This window comes from Bacillus rossius, chromosome 1, assembly GCF_032445375.1.
Source record: "Bacillus rossius redtenbacheri isolate Brsri chromosome 1, Brsri_v3, whole genome shotgun sequence".
NCBI classification, from domain to species: domain Eukaryota; kingdom Metazoa; phylum Arthropoda; class Insecta; order Phasmatodea; family Bacillidae; genus Bacillus; species Bacillus rossius.
The window spans coordinates 295,805,748-295,821,176 of record NC_086330.1 but is presented as its reverse complement, the minus strand read 5'-3'; the positions used below and the strand labels follow the sequence as shown (position 1 = coordinate 295,821,176).

Below are 15,429 nucleotides of genomic sequence, written 5' to 3'. Positions count from 1 at the left end.
GTTCTCAGTCGAGTCAGGAATTTATCACTTTTCTGGTCTTGAGTTTTATTTTTTAACTGACTAACACATTAATTGCATACTGGGTACGGTAGAATTTTTAAAAAAATACATAATTCCAGACCTGTTTATTAACTCTTCGACTGTGTGGAGATGATTATCCGTGTAATAAATGTATTATTAGGTTATGAAAGATAATGAGGCTTTGGTAGTTTATCAAATACAATGGCCAGTCCAAAATCCATCAGAGCTGATAACCCAGTTATCGACAGCAGCTAGAAATGTCTGGACGTGGGGACCGTAGTGTTTGAGTCAGCAGTTTACTCGCCTGCCACCAAAGAAATCAATGTTCGAACCCCAGTTAAATGAAACAGAGACTTATTTTTGCAAGTGTAATACCTGGCGAACGTTGCCATACCTACTTAGATTTAATCGGACTACCACCCCCTCCCAAACCAACCATGCGAAAAAAAAATATCAACAATTATTTGAACATTGTGTTTTGACTCTACGCTTCAAAAATGTAATAAATCCCAAACAAAAATATGTTAATGCTAATCTCATCATTCAATTTTTTCAATTACAACTCTATTTTTTTCTTTTGGAATTTATTTTGTGTTTTTGTGGTACTTGGTAATAAAAATAGCCTTATTTCTATCATATCTGTATTACTGTTTAAATTTATATCTGTAGGTACATATCTATTCGAAACAAATTACTGATATTTCCATGTCCAATACCATTAAATGAAACTACTTATAGTGTCTAATTGACAATAAGAAAATTAATTTCAGTAGTATATAATAGGGGCTCCGGGGACAGGGTCCAGGGTCCGGAGCCGGGAGCCGAGCCACATCTCTGAATGTGACGTCACGGCGGCCATCTTGGATGACCGTGACCTTGACCTTTGACCTTGAACTTGACCTTGACCCCGGCGGCCATATTGTATCCGCCATATTGGATCCACCATATTGGATCCGCCATCTTTAAATCGAACGCCCCACTCATTATGATGAAATTTTCGTCTCTGTCGCCATATTGATTTTTTCTGTTCTGCTGGAGGTCGCCATCTTGGATACCGTCGACTTTGTTTATGTTGTTTGTTCCTAGAGAGTGCCAGCGTTGCTCTTTATTTTTTTTTCTGTTCTTATGGAGGCCGTCATCTTGGATACCATTGACTTTGTTTCTGCTGTTTATTCATAGAGAGCGCCAGCATCGCTCTTGATTTTTTTGTTCTTCTGGAGGCCGCCATCTTGGATACCGTCGACTTTGTTTCTGCTGTTTGTTCCTAGAGAGTGCCAGCGTCGCTCTTTATTTTTTTTTCTGTTCTTCTGGAGGCCGTCATCTTGGATACCATTGACTTTTTTTCTGCTGTTTATTCATAGAGAGCGCCAGCATCGCTCTTGATTTTTTCTGTTCTTCTGGAGGCCGCCATCTTGGATACCGTCGACTTTGTTTCTGCTGTTTGTTCCTAGAGAGTGCCAGCGTCGCTCTTTATTTTTTTTTTCTGTTCTTCTGGAGGCCGTTATCTTGGATACCATTGACTTTGTTTCTGCTGTTTATTCATAGAGAGCGCCAGCGCCGCTCTGATTCATCACATAAGGTCGATGTTCCATTACCTACCATAGCTATTATGGTTCTTATCGACATATTAAATTTAAATTATTATACAAAATACATTGGAAGTGCTGTGATTCGAACCATCGCAGCTCTGATCTCTAGGTTGGATAACATACGCCTTTAACCGCACGGCCATCGAGACATTTACCAGACTGAGAATTAAATAAGGTATATATAAAAATAACATGCATATTCGGACTTGTAATTTTTTTTAATTTGAAGTAATAATAGCACCACCTGTTCGAGACAGAACCGCAATCATGTATTCAGACGTAACTGTTGCAATTATCGTTACGGTCGCCATCTTGAAAATCCGTAATTTTTATGTTAGAAAATCGGGAAAAATTTTAAAAGAAGATTGTGACTTGTTTTTGGATGGCTATTTGAAGCCTAGATGGTTTGTAGGGGACCCCACACCTTTACAAGTTGAGGATGTATTAGAGTATCAGAATAAAAAGAAAACGATGAAGAATTAGAATTAGATTTTGAAGTAGACACTTCTGATGAGTCAGAATCCGAATAACGATTTTACATATCTATTTTATTAATAATTTTTTGTAGGAATACATTTTTTTCATATAATTATGTAATTTTTAATAAACAAATGTGTGTGAAAATAATTTGATATTTTTGTTAATATTTAATCTGCATTGAATTCAGTATTTGATCTATAGAACGCACTTACGCTATGGGAAAATTCTTCATTAATAACAACTCGCTTCATCATTGTCTGTCGCATGGAGTTTCGCGCGCAACGCATCTCTGTCATTCTCACCTCTCGCGTTTAAAATTTACATCTAAAATCTAGGCAACCATGGATTGGATCAACTTTTTAGTAAGGCAACCCAATACAGTCAGATTCAGAATAAAATAAGCTTTCATTTGATATAATTTACGATTAAATAACTTATGAGAGTATATCAAAAACATTTACTCACCTGCTTATACCTGGCAACTCCACAGTTGCGCAGAGGGGGAAGAAGTTAACCTTTATTTTTTTTTTCCAATTATGTTGGGTATGTTCTCTTAACTAGTGTACGATTTTTTAAAATAACTAATGAGAGAAATAGATTTGATAAATTTAATAAAAAATTTTATTATTCAATATTATCCGCACGCAATTTAACTAGGCAACCTATTCGCGATATATCAATGAGTATATTATCTATAATTGGTTTTTTATCACTAATAAATAACAGATGAGGCTATAAATTTCTTATACCGGATCTCGCACTATATTGTGCATGTTTGTTGTTAAGTTTATGTGTTTTATAATTGTTAAAGAAAATAAAATATATTAAATATCATAGTGTTGTGTCCAATACTTGGACATTTAATACTGAGTTTATAAAGTTAATAAAACTAAATATCACCAAAGTTATAAAATGTAGCATGACACCATACTATTTATATACTTATTATTATATATATCACACCAACGACATACCTGTACTACGTAATTGTCCAAAGTCTATTTTGATAGATAAATAGAAATAAATAGATACATACTGCAACAACATCGAGATTGATACGATTTTAGAGATTGGATAGTAGATAACTACAACAAATAATACAATAACACTATGTATAATACTCTCTTCTCCACAGAGTCTGTGTGACCAGAGGGAGCACCAATGGTTATTGCGAGAAAAATACGTACGAAATAATAACTGGATTATACTGATGTCGTACCTCCTGTGGCAGTAAAGCCCGGTTCCCACTTCTTCAGCAGCAGCCCTTGCTGTCTGCTAGCCCACGCGAGTCAAGTGTGAAACCCTGTGCCAATATGCAAATAGCATACCCGGTGTTTTTGTGTAAGAACCTCTTATAAATTGTCGACCAAACAATTCCGTAATATTACTGCCCTTTTGTAGTTTAAGAGAACTTTATTTTAATTTGGTTATAAAAGCCCTGGAAGCTGCTTTGAGTGGGCAAATCACTTTACAGTATACTCAGAGGTGCACAAGGGAGAAAATTAAAAAAAAAAAAAAATGAAACTTACTTCTCACAAGAGGAAGTAGAAAATGGATCATATTATTTGAAGAAATTGAAAACAAAGAAGTTTGCTTAAAGCTTACCCTTTTTATTTTTAATTAGGACTTTCATTATATTCTTTTGATAGTTTCAAGAATTACAAAATTACACATAGAAAATTTACTGGGGCCCCGGCCATCAAAACTTATTGATTACTAATAGATTATTATTTGTACCTGACGTACAAATTTAACATTTTCCTTTGACCAACTAAGAAATGTCATAATAAAGTTTTCACCAAAAAAACAATCACTAATTTAACTAGGAAGTTGAAACATTTGTTAGCCCAACCAGTGCAGGACAATATATAATTTAGGTAGCTATTTCTGATTTAACATTTCTGATATCGTTGACTGTTCACTGGCGGTGACTAGATATTCCAGTCATCTTAGTATGTTCACCTCGGAACTTGAGATAAACAGCTATAAACTCGCATAATCTTGTATTTTGACATCCTTAAAGCTGTCTCAAAACCTACTTATGGTAAGGTGTACGTGACTATTAAAATCTAAAGTCAAAGGTCACAAAAATCGATTTTTTGCACATTTTTTTTGCAAATATCTCGTTTCCTATGGGTTTTTCATTATTTGTATTCAATATTAATATTGTAGAGGATTGAATTCCCTACAACTTTTATTCACACATTTTTTTAAACATTGAATCGTTTTCGAGATAGAGGGTGGAGAGCGCGCGGTTAGAGCATCATTTAAGGTCAACCGGTAGTCCCGGTCAAAAACACGCCATATAAAGTTTATTAATTATAGATAAATACATAATTTTTAATAAATTCATTTCTAATTATCTATTACATTATATTTAATAATTATTTTACTAACGTATCTATTTTTAATTATGTATCAATGTATTTAATAACACTTACCTGCCCGTGTAGTTATAGAATTGTTAAGGAAAATACTTAAATTATATTTCGATTCTAATGTAATTTATAATAATTATTTCTTAAATAAATAAAAAAAGACTCATTACATATAAAACACAAATCAGCCATAGCTCTTGAAATTGTACGTCCGTAGTTACTAAGATACGATCCAAATCTAACGAATAACCAAAGTTAATAGAAAGTTGACGTGTCCCAGCAACAGCGTCCAGTACTGGAAAGAGGAGGGAGGGAAAGGCCCTAGAGCGTAATCCTCGAAAGGCCGCTCCAGGAGGAAAGTCCTAGAGCGATATCCTCGAAAGGCTGCTCCAGGGGAAGAGGGATGCTAGAGCGAAATCCCAAAGGCCGAAAACAGAGTACCAGATTGTAGTTTCCTGCTGTATTTCCCAAGATTTCTCTGGGGTAAGGATCTCTGACTGGTACAGTACAAGTCAAGCTTATATACAAGTCGGTTACATTATCATTACAGTCAATATTTACAGATTTAGCCTTTGAAGCATGTTCTATAAGATGTCACTGACTGTCCTGATCATATGCTAATTTCTGACTCTCGAGATGCTCCCAACACGAGTGGAAGCCCGCTCCTTCCCTGAGTAATGACACAATGAATCCCACTTATTTGCATTCTGCAGCAGGCGCCATCTATTGGCGCCGGGTGCATCGCCATCTTACAGGATAACTAGCTTAGGCATAGAGATTAGGTAAAAAATACCCTGCGGTGTTGGGGCAGCCTTGTTTGTTTCAGGGATGAGCATGTAGCACTCGCACAAGGGGGCCGAGGCCAAATGTAGGACACGACAATTCGCCCCCTCCCTCTGTGGCCTCGGCCTGGATCGTCGCACCTGCCAGAGGTCAGTAACCTGGGCTTCAGTCCCAGGGCTGACCTCCCTACACTGGCCACTGCACTCTGCTGAGGTTAGCCGGTAACGGGCTGGTCTGACCAGCCGTTCCCATGGTCGTAGGGTCCTGGTGGTACCTGCCCTGGTGGAGAGAGGCTAGTAGGTTCCTGGGGTTCGGGGTTTTTTGACAGATCAGTTTTCTGTCCCCATGGCTGCAGGTGAATTCTGTTCTGGGGAATCCATATTCCTCGGTCTGGAAAGGACTCTTTATTCCGGTTGCATCTTGCCTGTATGAAGGCACCACTCAGCGGCTGTCTCCATGACTGCATGGTCGATTTCCCCTTTGGGGTTCCTCCTTTCTGGCACCACTGAAAACCACTGCCTGAGTTAGTTTGTCTCAGCTTGGTTGTGGCAGAGCGTGGGGAAGGAGTTTCTTGGGGTCGCTGGTCCCCTTGAGCCAACACAACCATAGCATGGTCTCTTTGTTGTTCCGTGCAGCTTCTAGGATTAGGGTTAACACCACTTGGATTAGGGGCGTTCGAGTCACACATTCCTTTTGTGCCCCAGTTAAGAGTCCGGTGGGATGTTCATCCGAAGTGTATAGTTTTATCTTCGAAGTCCAATGTTGCCTGCTGCTGCATGAGCCAATCTTGGCCCAGCTCAAGTTCTTCTTGAAGGTCCTTTGCGACTAGACATGGTATCTCCATCTCCACATCGGCTATGCAGCATTTCACCACAGCATTTCCCAGTAAGATCCCTGGGTGGCAAGCTGGGCCATTTGGGGTTGGGACTTAATATGGGTCCCTGTTATCTGCACAACACTCTCGCGCAAATAATTAGTGGTGGCGGCCGAGTCGATCAGGGCCTGAATGGGCTGTGAGTCCAGTTGTACCTTGACTCTTGGCAGTTCTTGTTGTGGGTTGTGCTGTATGCACATAATGCTCGGGGTCGGTCTACTTTCGAGCTAAGCTTGGGAGTTGAGGTCTTCTACCTAGGGTGTAGGGGTGAGACTCGTTGGCACCACTTTTTCCCTTCAGGGGCCTACTGTGTTGAGGCTGTTCCTTTCAGACTGTTTGCAGTAGAGCACTGGGCAGTCTTGGTGACAGTGTTGTTCAGGACAGTGCCAACACTTCGGCAATCTTTTGTTGGGGGTAGCATATTTTTGTACCGGGGTTGGTGGTGACCAAGGTTTACTTGTTACAGTGCCCTTAGTTTCGAGACAGTCTCGCTGCACAGCAGTGGCTCGAACCATAAGTTCGGTTAAATTCTCGGGAGGTGGATGTCGCAGAAATGACCGTAGGTTGGGCCGCACCAGCTCCAACAAGGTAGGGAGAAATTCATTTGGGTCTCTCCCTGGGTTTAGCCTCTCATAAAGTTTCCTTTTCTGTAGTAAGAAACTTTCGACATCCTCTCCTTCCTTTTGTTTGGTACAATATAATTGGGCGGTAAGCTTTGCCAGTCTGGGCTGGTTTCCAAAATGGTTCAGGAAGCCCCCTGTGAACTCTTCCCAGGTGTCATACAGTCCTTCATGGTTATTCCACCATCTCGAGGCTTTCCCAAGTAGTAATGGACCTATCCGGTCCACCCATTCGGTGGGGTGGATTGCATATGCTCGTAGGGCTTGCTCCCATTGGTGGACAAATTGCACAGGGTCCTCATGATCCTGACCTCTAAAGGGCCGAGGTGCACTTGCAGATCTTGTACTTGAAGGTGCAGTGGGATTAACTCTACACTGGGCGCAGGTAAATAACATCCCAGCAAGGTTCAGTGGTGTATCTTCCCAGCCTAGACAGGCGAGATGGTAGTCGCGATGGCAGGCCTGGCAGGTGACGAGTACTAGGGCTGTCCCAGGGCAGTTCGGCGCAAAGCAGCGCCGGGGAGCTGAAAATTTTTGGCTTCTTCTCCACCAGAAGTTGTCTGCAGGGCTGGCATATGTGGATATATGCCTGTTCAATGACTTGTTCCATGAAATCAAGGCATTGTAGGTGAAACTAGGCATTGCAGCATACACAAGGAATGCTAGGTCCATCTGGTGCACTGCAGCGAGGTGCTGCACAAAATCCAGATGACATCTTTCATATGGGTTGGGCGCCACCAGGTGTTTACTGCACTCCTGGAAGTGGATGTTGCTCCGGCTGTGATGAGAAGCTCTAGCGATGGTAGGCCGTGGTCCTCAGCCTATCTAGACTGACACAGGCCCCATGTTGGGCGCCAAATTGACGTGTCCCGGCAACAGCGTCCGGTGCTGGAGTTTCTTGAGGTGGGGTGAGAACACTCCCGGAGTGACGTTCTCAGTCGTCACTGTCGAACAGCTCCTGTAGTCGGGCAGAGAGGGGCTGTGGCCTGCCCTCTTGATGGGCAGGAAACAAGGAAGAAGAGGGAAGGAAAGGCCCTAGAGTGTAATCCTCGAAAGGCCGCTCCAAGAGGAAGGTCCTAGAGCGTAATCCTCAAGAGGCCGCTCCAGGGGAAGAGGGATGCTAGAGCGAAATCCCGAGGGCCACTCCAGCGATGGTAGAGATGTGCCTATGGTTCACGAACCACTCAAATGAAACGGTTCGTGTCCAAGAACACTCAGGAACTAGTTCCCAGAAGAAAAAAAACGTGGTTCACCAGCACAGCAATCGCGGACAGTGGGAAGAACACTGAAGGAGAGGTTCACTAGTTGTTCTTTGTTCCTTCTCCTCCACAACTCTCGGCTATCGCGTCCGGCGCGGACTCGTGTTTCTTGGTTCATCCTTCTTTCTTCTTGTCATCGCTGGACGCTGATTCGCTCTCCACGATTCTTTGCTCGTCGACAACTCCACAAATAACCCGCAATCAGCCAGGTCTCCAGGATACTGTTTCACTGTTTTTAGCTCTCTCTCTCTCTCTCTCTCTCTCTGTTTCCCCCAGATATCCGCTTACACTTCTCTCAACTCTCGCTCGTGATGTATACCGAATAAATCAACTCGAGCGATAACTGTGACCAACTTCACAGAAGAGTGTGGAGATAAATAACTCTAGTGTCGTTGGTATTATTTCTTCAACATGTTTCTGTGCATTGTGTTACAGATCAAAGTAATGTATAATTAATACGCTTTCTTCTGGGTAAGTACATACTTATACATTAATATAATTTTTATAAATTTTATTGTTATGGTAATTCATTTCAATTAATGAATATTGCCAAATTGATTTTTGCAAATGCGAATTTCAGTTATATTGTTAGTTTATATAACTGCAATGTATTACTCGTAATTTAACAAACCAAGTTATTATATATTGTTTGCTGAACTTCTTAAGCTGCTTTGCAAATTAAAAATAAATGTGTTACATGTATTGTACCAGTCATTAACAAACAAATTGATCAAGTGATGCTATAATATTGTGTTACAGTAAGTGTTTTGAATTTTTTTCTTCTTAGTTTTAAAATGTCATCTCGTAGCACTTCTGGTATTTGGTACCATTTCACAAGAGAAAATGGAAAAGGTCGATGTTGGTACTGCTCAAAGATTATTTTAATGCCTGGAGGAGTGTCGACTGGGAATTTGAAGAGACACCTTAAAAGTAAGCACCCCACTATACCATTCTTGCGCGAAGAAATTAGCTCTTACAGCAGTCAGTGTCCATCTTCTTCAGCTTCTGCAGCCCATACAGGTGACAACAATTCCGAGCTCCAGAATATAATTTCCCAGGCCGAGACTTCTTCTCCTGGAAACTGCAGCTCTAGCATTTCGGGTTCTGCACATGGGCAGTATCAAATGCTGCTAGATCTGAATTTTCGTCCCAAGACAGCCGTACATCTAGGCCTCCTTATCCTTACACATCAGTTTCACAGCATTAAATTAGCAGATTTGTTGACATTGTTAGGTCATTGCCAATAAACAAAAGTAGGGCTATTGATATCCAACTTTTAAAAATGGTGTGTAAAGAATACTACCCATTTTCTGTTGTACAAGATAGCGAATTTAGAAAATTTGTCAAGCTTCTCTACCCGAACTATAATCACCAAGTCGCAAAACACTATCAAATTCTTTGTTAACTTATGTGCATGATGAAGTTTTGACCAAAGTGAAGGCTCAGATAATTTGTGCACCAGCCATCTGTTTGACATGCGATGGGTGGACAAACATTAACAATGTTAGTTATTATGCCCTAACGGCTCACCACATCGACAAAGACACGAAACTGAAAGCTAATTTGTTAGAGTGTTCAGAATTCAGTGACAGGCATATTGCAGCTAATATTTCCAGTTGGACTGAATCAGTGCTGATGAAGTTCGACATAGCATGGAAAATCTGTGCTGTGGTGACAGACAATGCAGCCAACATCAAAGCTGCTGTCAACAACTTAAACACGAGGCAGATACCTTGCTTTGCACATTCTCTAAACTTGGTCGTACAGGCTGCTGTAAGTTCAAGTATTGGAGACATTGTTGAGAAAGCCAAAACCTAAGTACAATATTTCAAGCAAAGAAGCTTTACTATGGCAAAACTATAAAGAGATGCAACAGACACTAAATAAAGATAGCTTAAAACTGAAGCAGGATGTTCCTACCAGGTGGAACTCCACCTTTGACATGTTGGATCGGTTTTTTTGCCAACAAAGAACCCATCATTTCAGCTTTGGCTTTGCTGGAATATAAAGACAACTTGCCACCAGAGCACTGGACACTAATTAAGAATGCAGTAAATGTACTGAGGGTATTTAATGAAGTTACGACAGAAATCTCTTCAGAAAAAACTGTTTCCTTGTCAAAAACTTATGCTCTTTTCAGAATAATGACAAGAAAAGTGAGCCAGTTTCTAGAAAAAAGATATCTGCCCCCAGACAAGCAGTTAGGAGAAAGATTAATAGCCGGTTTGCCCAAAGGTTTGGGGGGAAAGAAGAGAATGAGTTAATGGCTCAGGCGATTTTTCTGTATCCGAGGTTTAAGAAACAAGGCTTTGGAGATGAAAAGAAATATCAAGCAACTTATCAAGGAATTATACAGAAAAAAAACCTTCTGCTACCGATCAAGCACTACAATTGGAAACAAGGGCAGCCATACCTAATGTGCAGTCATCATCTACATTCTCTGTCTGGGACGAATTCGATGCATCAATTAGCCAACACCAAGGGACTTAAAAAAACCCTGCTGCAGCAATCGTGGAGACTGATAAATATTTAGCTGAATTCCATGCTGCTAGGACACAAGATCCTTTGACTTGGTGGGAAAGTAGAAAATCAGTTTATCCAAATCTGTACAAACTGGTACTTAAAAGACTTTGCATCCCTGCTACTTCTGTGCCCTGTGAAAGCATATTTTCAAAGACTGGTCAGATTTGCGAGGAAAAGCGTTCTAGACTTACATCCAAAAAACTTAGCCAAATGCTGCTTATTAACAGCAACATTGAATTGGTGTGATGTGTGTTGTATGCTACTGAGTTACTGAGTACATAATGATACTTTAAAATAGCAACTCAATGCAAATACAGCTTGTTTGGTTTGATACTTGTAAGAATTGATGTCAAGAGATGTTTGTTTTCTGTTTACAATTTGTCAACCATAGCAGGGTAATAATGTGTGATAATGTTTATTCATTTATTTAGAGGCTGTAGAGATAGCATTTTGTTTAAGATATATAACAATTAATTTTAACACTACAGAATTGATATCGACAAATTTTTTTTCAATGTTTCATTGTAAATTTAAATGGTTATAATATATATTTTTTAATTACTGTGCTTACGATCTTTAGAAGTTTTTTAAATTTTCTAAAACCTTTCCTCGATGTTTCGCTTATGAAAAAGTGAACTTTTTCTCCATGCTGTTGAAAGCAATGTTTTTTGCATAAAATTAAAAGTAATTTTACTAAGTCAAACCATAACGACAGTCATTTCAATTTTCAAACAACAACAGCCGGAATCGATGAGTCAGTACAGTACAGAGGACGATGAGAAAAGAGAGACTTGAGCATTGAGCATGAGAAAGAAACGATTCGGTGAGGCGAGTGCCGAAGCCGAATATCAAGAGAAAACGAACGATTCCTTCGAGTTGTACGAGACTTTTTTAATGAACCACTGAACTATTTAAAAGAACTGGTTCACTTTTAAGAACGAATTGGTTCCGAACCATTCACTGGAATGAACCGTACTGCCCATATGTAAGCGAAGGATTCCAGAGCGTAATCAAGAGGGCCGCTCCGGTGAGGGGGGGGGGGGGGCGAGAGAGAGCGAGAGTGAAATAGCGAGAACGAAAAAGCGAGAGAGAGCGCAGAGAGCGAGAGAGAGCGAGAGAGAGCGCGCGCGCAAGAAATACACCAATTCTAGATTCCTGTTCTATTTCCCCAGATTTCTCTAGGGTAATGATTTCTGACTCGTACAGTACAAGCCAAGCTTATATACAAATCGGTTACATTATCATTACTGTCAATATTTACAGATTTAGCCTTTCCAGCATGTTCTATAAGATGTCACTGACTGTCCTGATCATATGATCATATGCTAATTTCTGACACTCGAGATGCTCCCAACACGAGTGGAAGTCCTCTCCTTCCCTGATTAATGACACAATCAATCCCACTTATTTACATTCTGCAGCAGGCCCCATCTATTGGCGCTGGGTGCATCACCATCTTACAGGATAACTAGCTTAGGCATAGAGTGACACCGTCCCCGCTGCCTGTCCTGAAATTATGCTAATTAAATTACGTAAAAGGAAATTTGGTCTCGAGGGTGGGGTTCTTTGCCTCGTGGCTGCAGGCAGGGACGCGTCTACAAAGCGCCCCCCGGGCTGTTATGGCCACCCAGGACACCGTGCTATTAAAATGACACACGTGAACTTAACTGATTTATTACTGAAGCACATGTTACAATACTGCACTTCGCAAAAGACACTTTCACGTGACTGGCCGTATCATCGTTGACCTCCACTCTGCCCACACGGCCCTCGAATGGCGGTACTGATTAGTGTCTGACAGTATTGCGAGAGACTACCACATCGAGGGGTGCAGGCTACCCTGAGAGCTACGGTGACGATGATTCGAGTGAGCGGCAAGGCTAGTGCTTAGCACGTGGCTGTCTGTACGGTGTGTAACACAGAAGGTACGCTAATAACTGAATGGTGAATTACACATAACACTGAAATGGACACGTACGTAAGATTGATGGCGAACACTAACACTAACACTGAAATCTAACACTAAAGTCACTACGAGCAAGTCCCGGGCACGGGGTGGTTTCAGGCCCCCTGTTCAGGGGAATTACGTAAATCGAGGCTCGTCCTCGTGGTGGCGTGGGCCACGTAAAGCTGGGTACGGGCGCGGCGGAACTCTACGTAGTATTTCGTCCGCGACCGTAGCACGTCCCAGGAAATGATGCGTCCTGAAGTTCAGTTTCGCGTTAGGCGCAATGCCGCCCCGGGTGGGCAATGTACAAGTTCTCCGTAGAGAGTTAAAAAGGCGTGAAGTGCAGGCACCTCGGCGGGCTGCCTAAAAACACTATCATTTACGTATCACACGTGAAAGACTCGTAGTCGAGTCGCACATATTAGTTAAGGACCGTACGATACATCGTCTGGCCGGTTAGGGCCGACCGTGGAGCTGACAAAAGAAGATTCAGAAATATTACCTATGGACGTTACATGTGGAATCTGGCGCGAAAGTTGGATGCTCCCCTTGCGCGGGGCTGCCGGCCCTCGTGAGTGCTGGAAGGCTACTGACGATTCTCCCTGGCAACCTGGCCAGGGAGGGGAGGAAAACCCCCGGGAAAAAAGACAGAGCGTGGGAAGATGATGCCGGCCAGTTTTGTGAACGGAAAGAGTTTACAATACCATTAATTAATTAACAAGAATTATTAGGCTTTTTAAAATTTTTAGTATGTGTTTGTTATTTGAATTACATATGCACTGGATTCCCTTATGCGCCATGCCACACCCGGCCTGGCGCTATGTACACCTAGAGGGCCGTGGCTGACGTCATGCTGTTCGAGGCACTGCCCCCCTTGCACTAGGCTACACGCGCGGGCGTGTTCGTAGCACTGGCACTGGCTCAGGTGTTGAGGACACATAACGGCCTGTGCTCTCAGAGAGAGCACCGACGGTCGGCGTTAAATGCCCCCCCCCCCCCACAACGAGGCCGTTCTGTGCCTCAACACCTTCACACACACTCTTTAAGATACACCAGCACACTGACCTGGTATACCCGGGGCGGCTGTCCATGGGGCGGCGTCGGGTACTTGTGTGTCAGCGTCAATGGTGGCCGAGGTGGGCAGCGGTTGTGTGGCGGCGCCTTCAGAGGCAAGCAGCGGCACGTCCAAGGTGGCGCACGTGGTGGGCGGTGGCAGCGTGGCGGCGCCTTCAGCGGAAGGCGGTGGCACGTCCAAGGTGGCGCGTGTGGCGAGCGGCAGCATGGCGGCGCCTTCAGCGGCAGGCGGTGGCGCATCCAAGGTGGCGCGCGTGGCGAGCGGCGGGTCCTTGGCGGCACCTTCAGCGGCAGGCGGCGGTTGCGTCCGAGGTGTCAGCGTGGCGGGCAGCGGCGGTGTGGCAGCGCCTTCAGCGGCAGGTTGCGGCACGTACGAGGTGGCGCACATGGCAGGTGGTAGTGCGGCGCCTTCAGCGGCGCGTGTGGCAGCACAGCCGGTTTGCACCGCGCCAACCCCCCGTGAGCCTACATGGCAGTTGGGGGCGGTGTCGGGGGTGGTGGCAGTGTGGCTGTCAAATCGTCTCTGTGCCTTGTGGCATGGCGTCGAAAACCTGGTGGTCTGCCGGACTAGGTCGCAATGTGGCGGTTTTGAGAAGCGCGGCTGCGCCAGTAGCTCTCTCACTGGCTGGGGGCGGCGGCGTCGGTGGTGCCGGAGGTGGTGTTCGGGATCCGCAGTGGCGCTGCGTGTGTTCCGCCACCTGGTGGTCTGCCGGACTGGGTCGCGATGTGACTGTTTTGCGACGCGCGGCCGCGCCAGTTGCCCTCTCCGTGGCTGGGGGCGGCATCGTCATCGGTGGTGCGGGATTTGGTGTTCTGGATCCGCAGTGGCGCTGCGTGTGTTCCGCCACCTGGTGGTCTGCCGGACTCGGTCGCGAGGTGGTGGTTTTGCGACGTGCGACCGCGCCAGTTGCCCTCACGGTGGCTGGGGGCGGCGTCGTCGGTAGTGCCGGAGGTGGTGTTCGGGATCCGCAGTGGCGCTGCGTGTGATCCGCCACCTGGTGTTCTGCCGAACTGCATCTCCCTGTGGCTGTTTTCGCTGGCTCGATTGACACCTGCACGGCACCAGGGGGCGGCATCGGCAGTACTTGTGACGGTGTAGGCTTCGTGTCGCTGGAGCGTGTCAGCTCAGCCCAGTTCACATATTCGCCCCCTTTGCTGTGCAGCTCTGTGTTGTTGTTGGTCTCTGTGGGCTCGATTGGCACCTGAGCGGCAACAGGGGACGGCATCGGAGGTGGCGCATCTGCATCGGCCTGACGTGTCCACCCGATCCCCGCGTGCCAATTGTACCAAAGGGGCTGGACGGGCGTGTCTTTCTCCACCTGTGGTGCTGTCGTCTCCGCCCCATATGGCGGGGGCGGCGTCACGCCGATGATGGCATATGACTGGCTAACAAAGGTTGGCGGTGGCGGCATCTGCGTCCGTGGCGGCGTGCCGGTCCAAGACTGTGTCACTAACTCGTCAGTGATCGGACGCCACATTCCGTCAGCGGCTTCATCCACTGGAGGCGGCGTCGGGGGCGGCGACGTTGTCGGGGGCGGCGACGAGTTGCGGACGGACGTCTTGGTTGTTCGTGACGCGGGCGGCATTATGGACATGAGAGCGGCGTGGTGTTTGGCCGCATGTGGCAGCGAAGATGCGTGCTGTGTCATGTGGTACAGTCGTAGCGGCATCCAGTTTACTTCAGGCCCCTTTGTGTACTCTGCGGTGTCGTTATCCTCCCACTCGTCCTGTTCTTCGTACTCCCAGTTGTACCCTGGGCATGGGTAGCCCTTGCTTGCCCATGCCTCGTAAGCCTCCTGGAAGTCGTTCATCTTCAGAGACTCATGGTGACTTACGACCTTGTTGCTGCACCGTGTTTAGCTCGCGGCTGTCCGAACTGA

At 44.6% G+C, this 15,429-nt stretch overlaps 1 protein-coding gene across 4 annotated transcripts in view; it reads left to right on the top strand.

Annotated features, from left to right (window-relative positions):
* Window positions 1–15,429, top strand: part of LOC134527771 (uncharacterized) — a 263,429-nt gene that overhangs the window by 237,896 nt on the left and 10,104 nt on the right. The gene's annotated exons all lie outside the window — the stretch shown is intronic.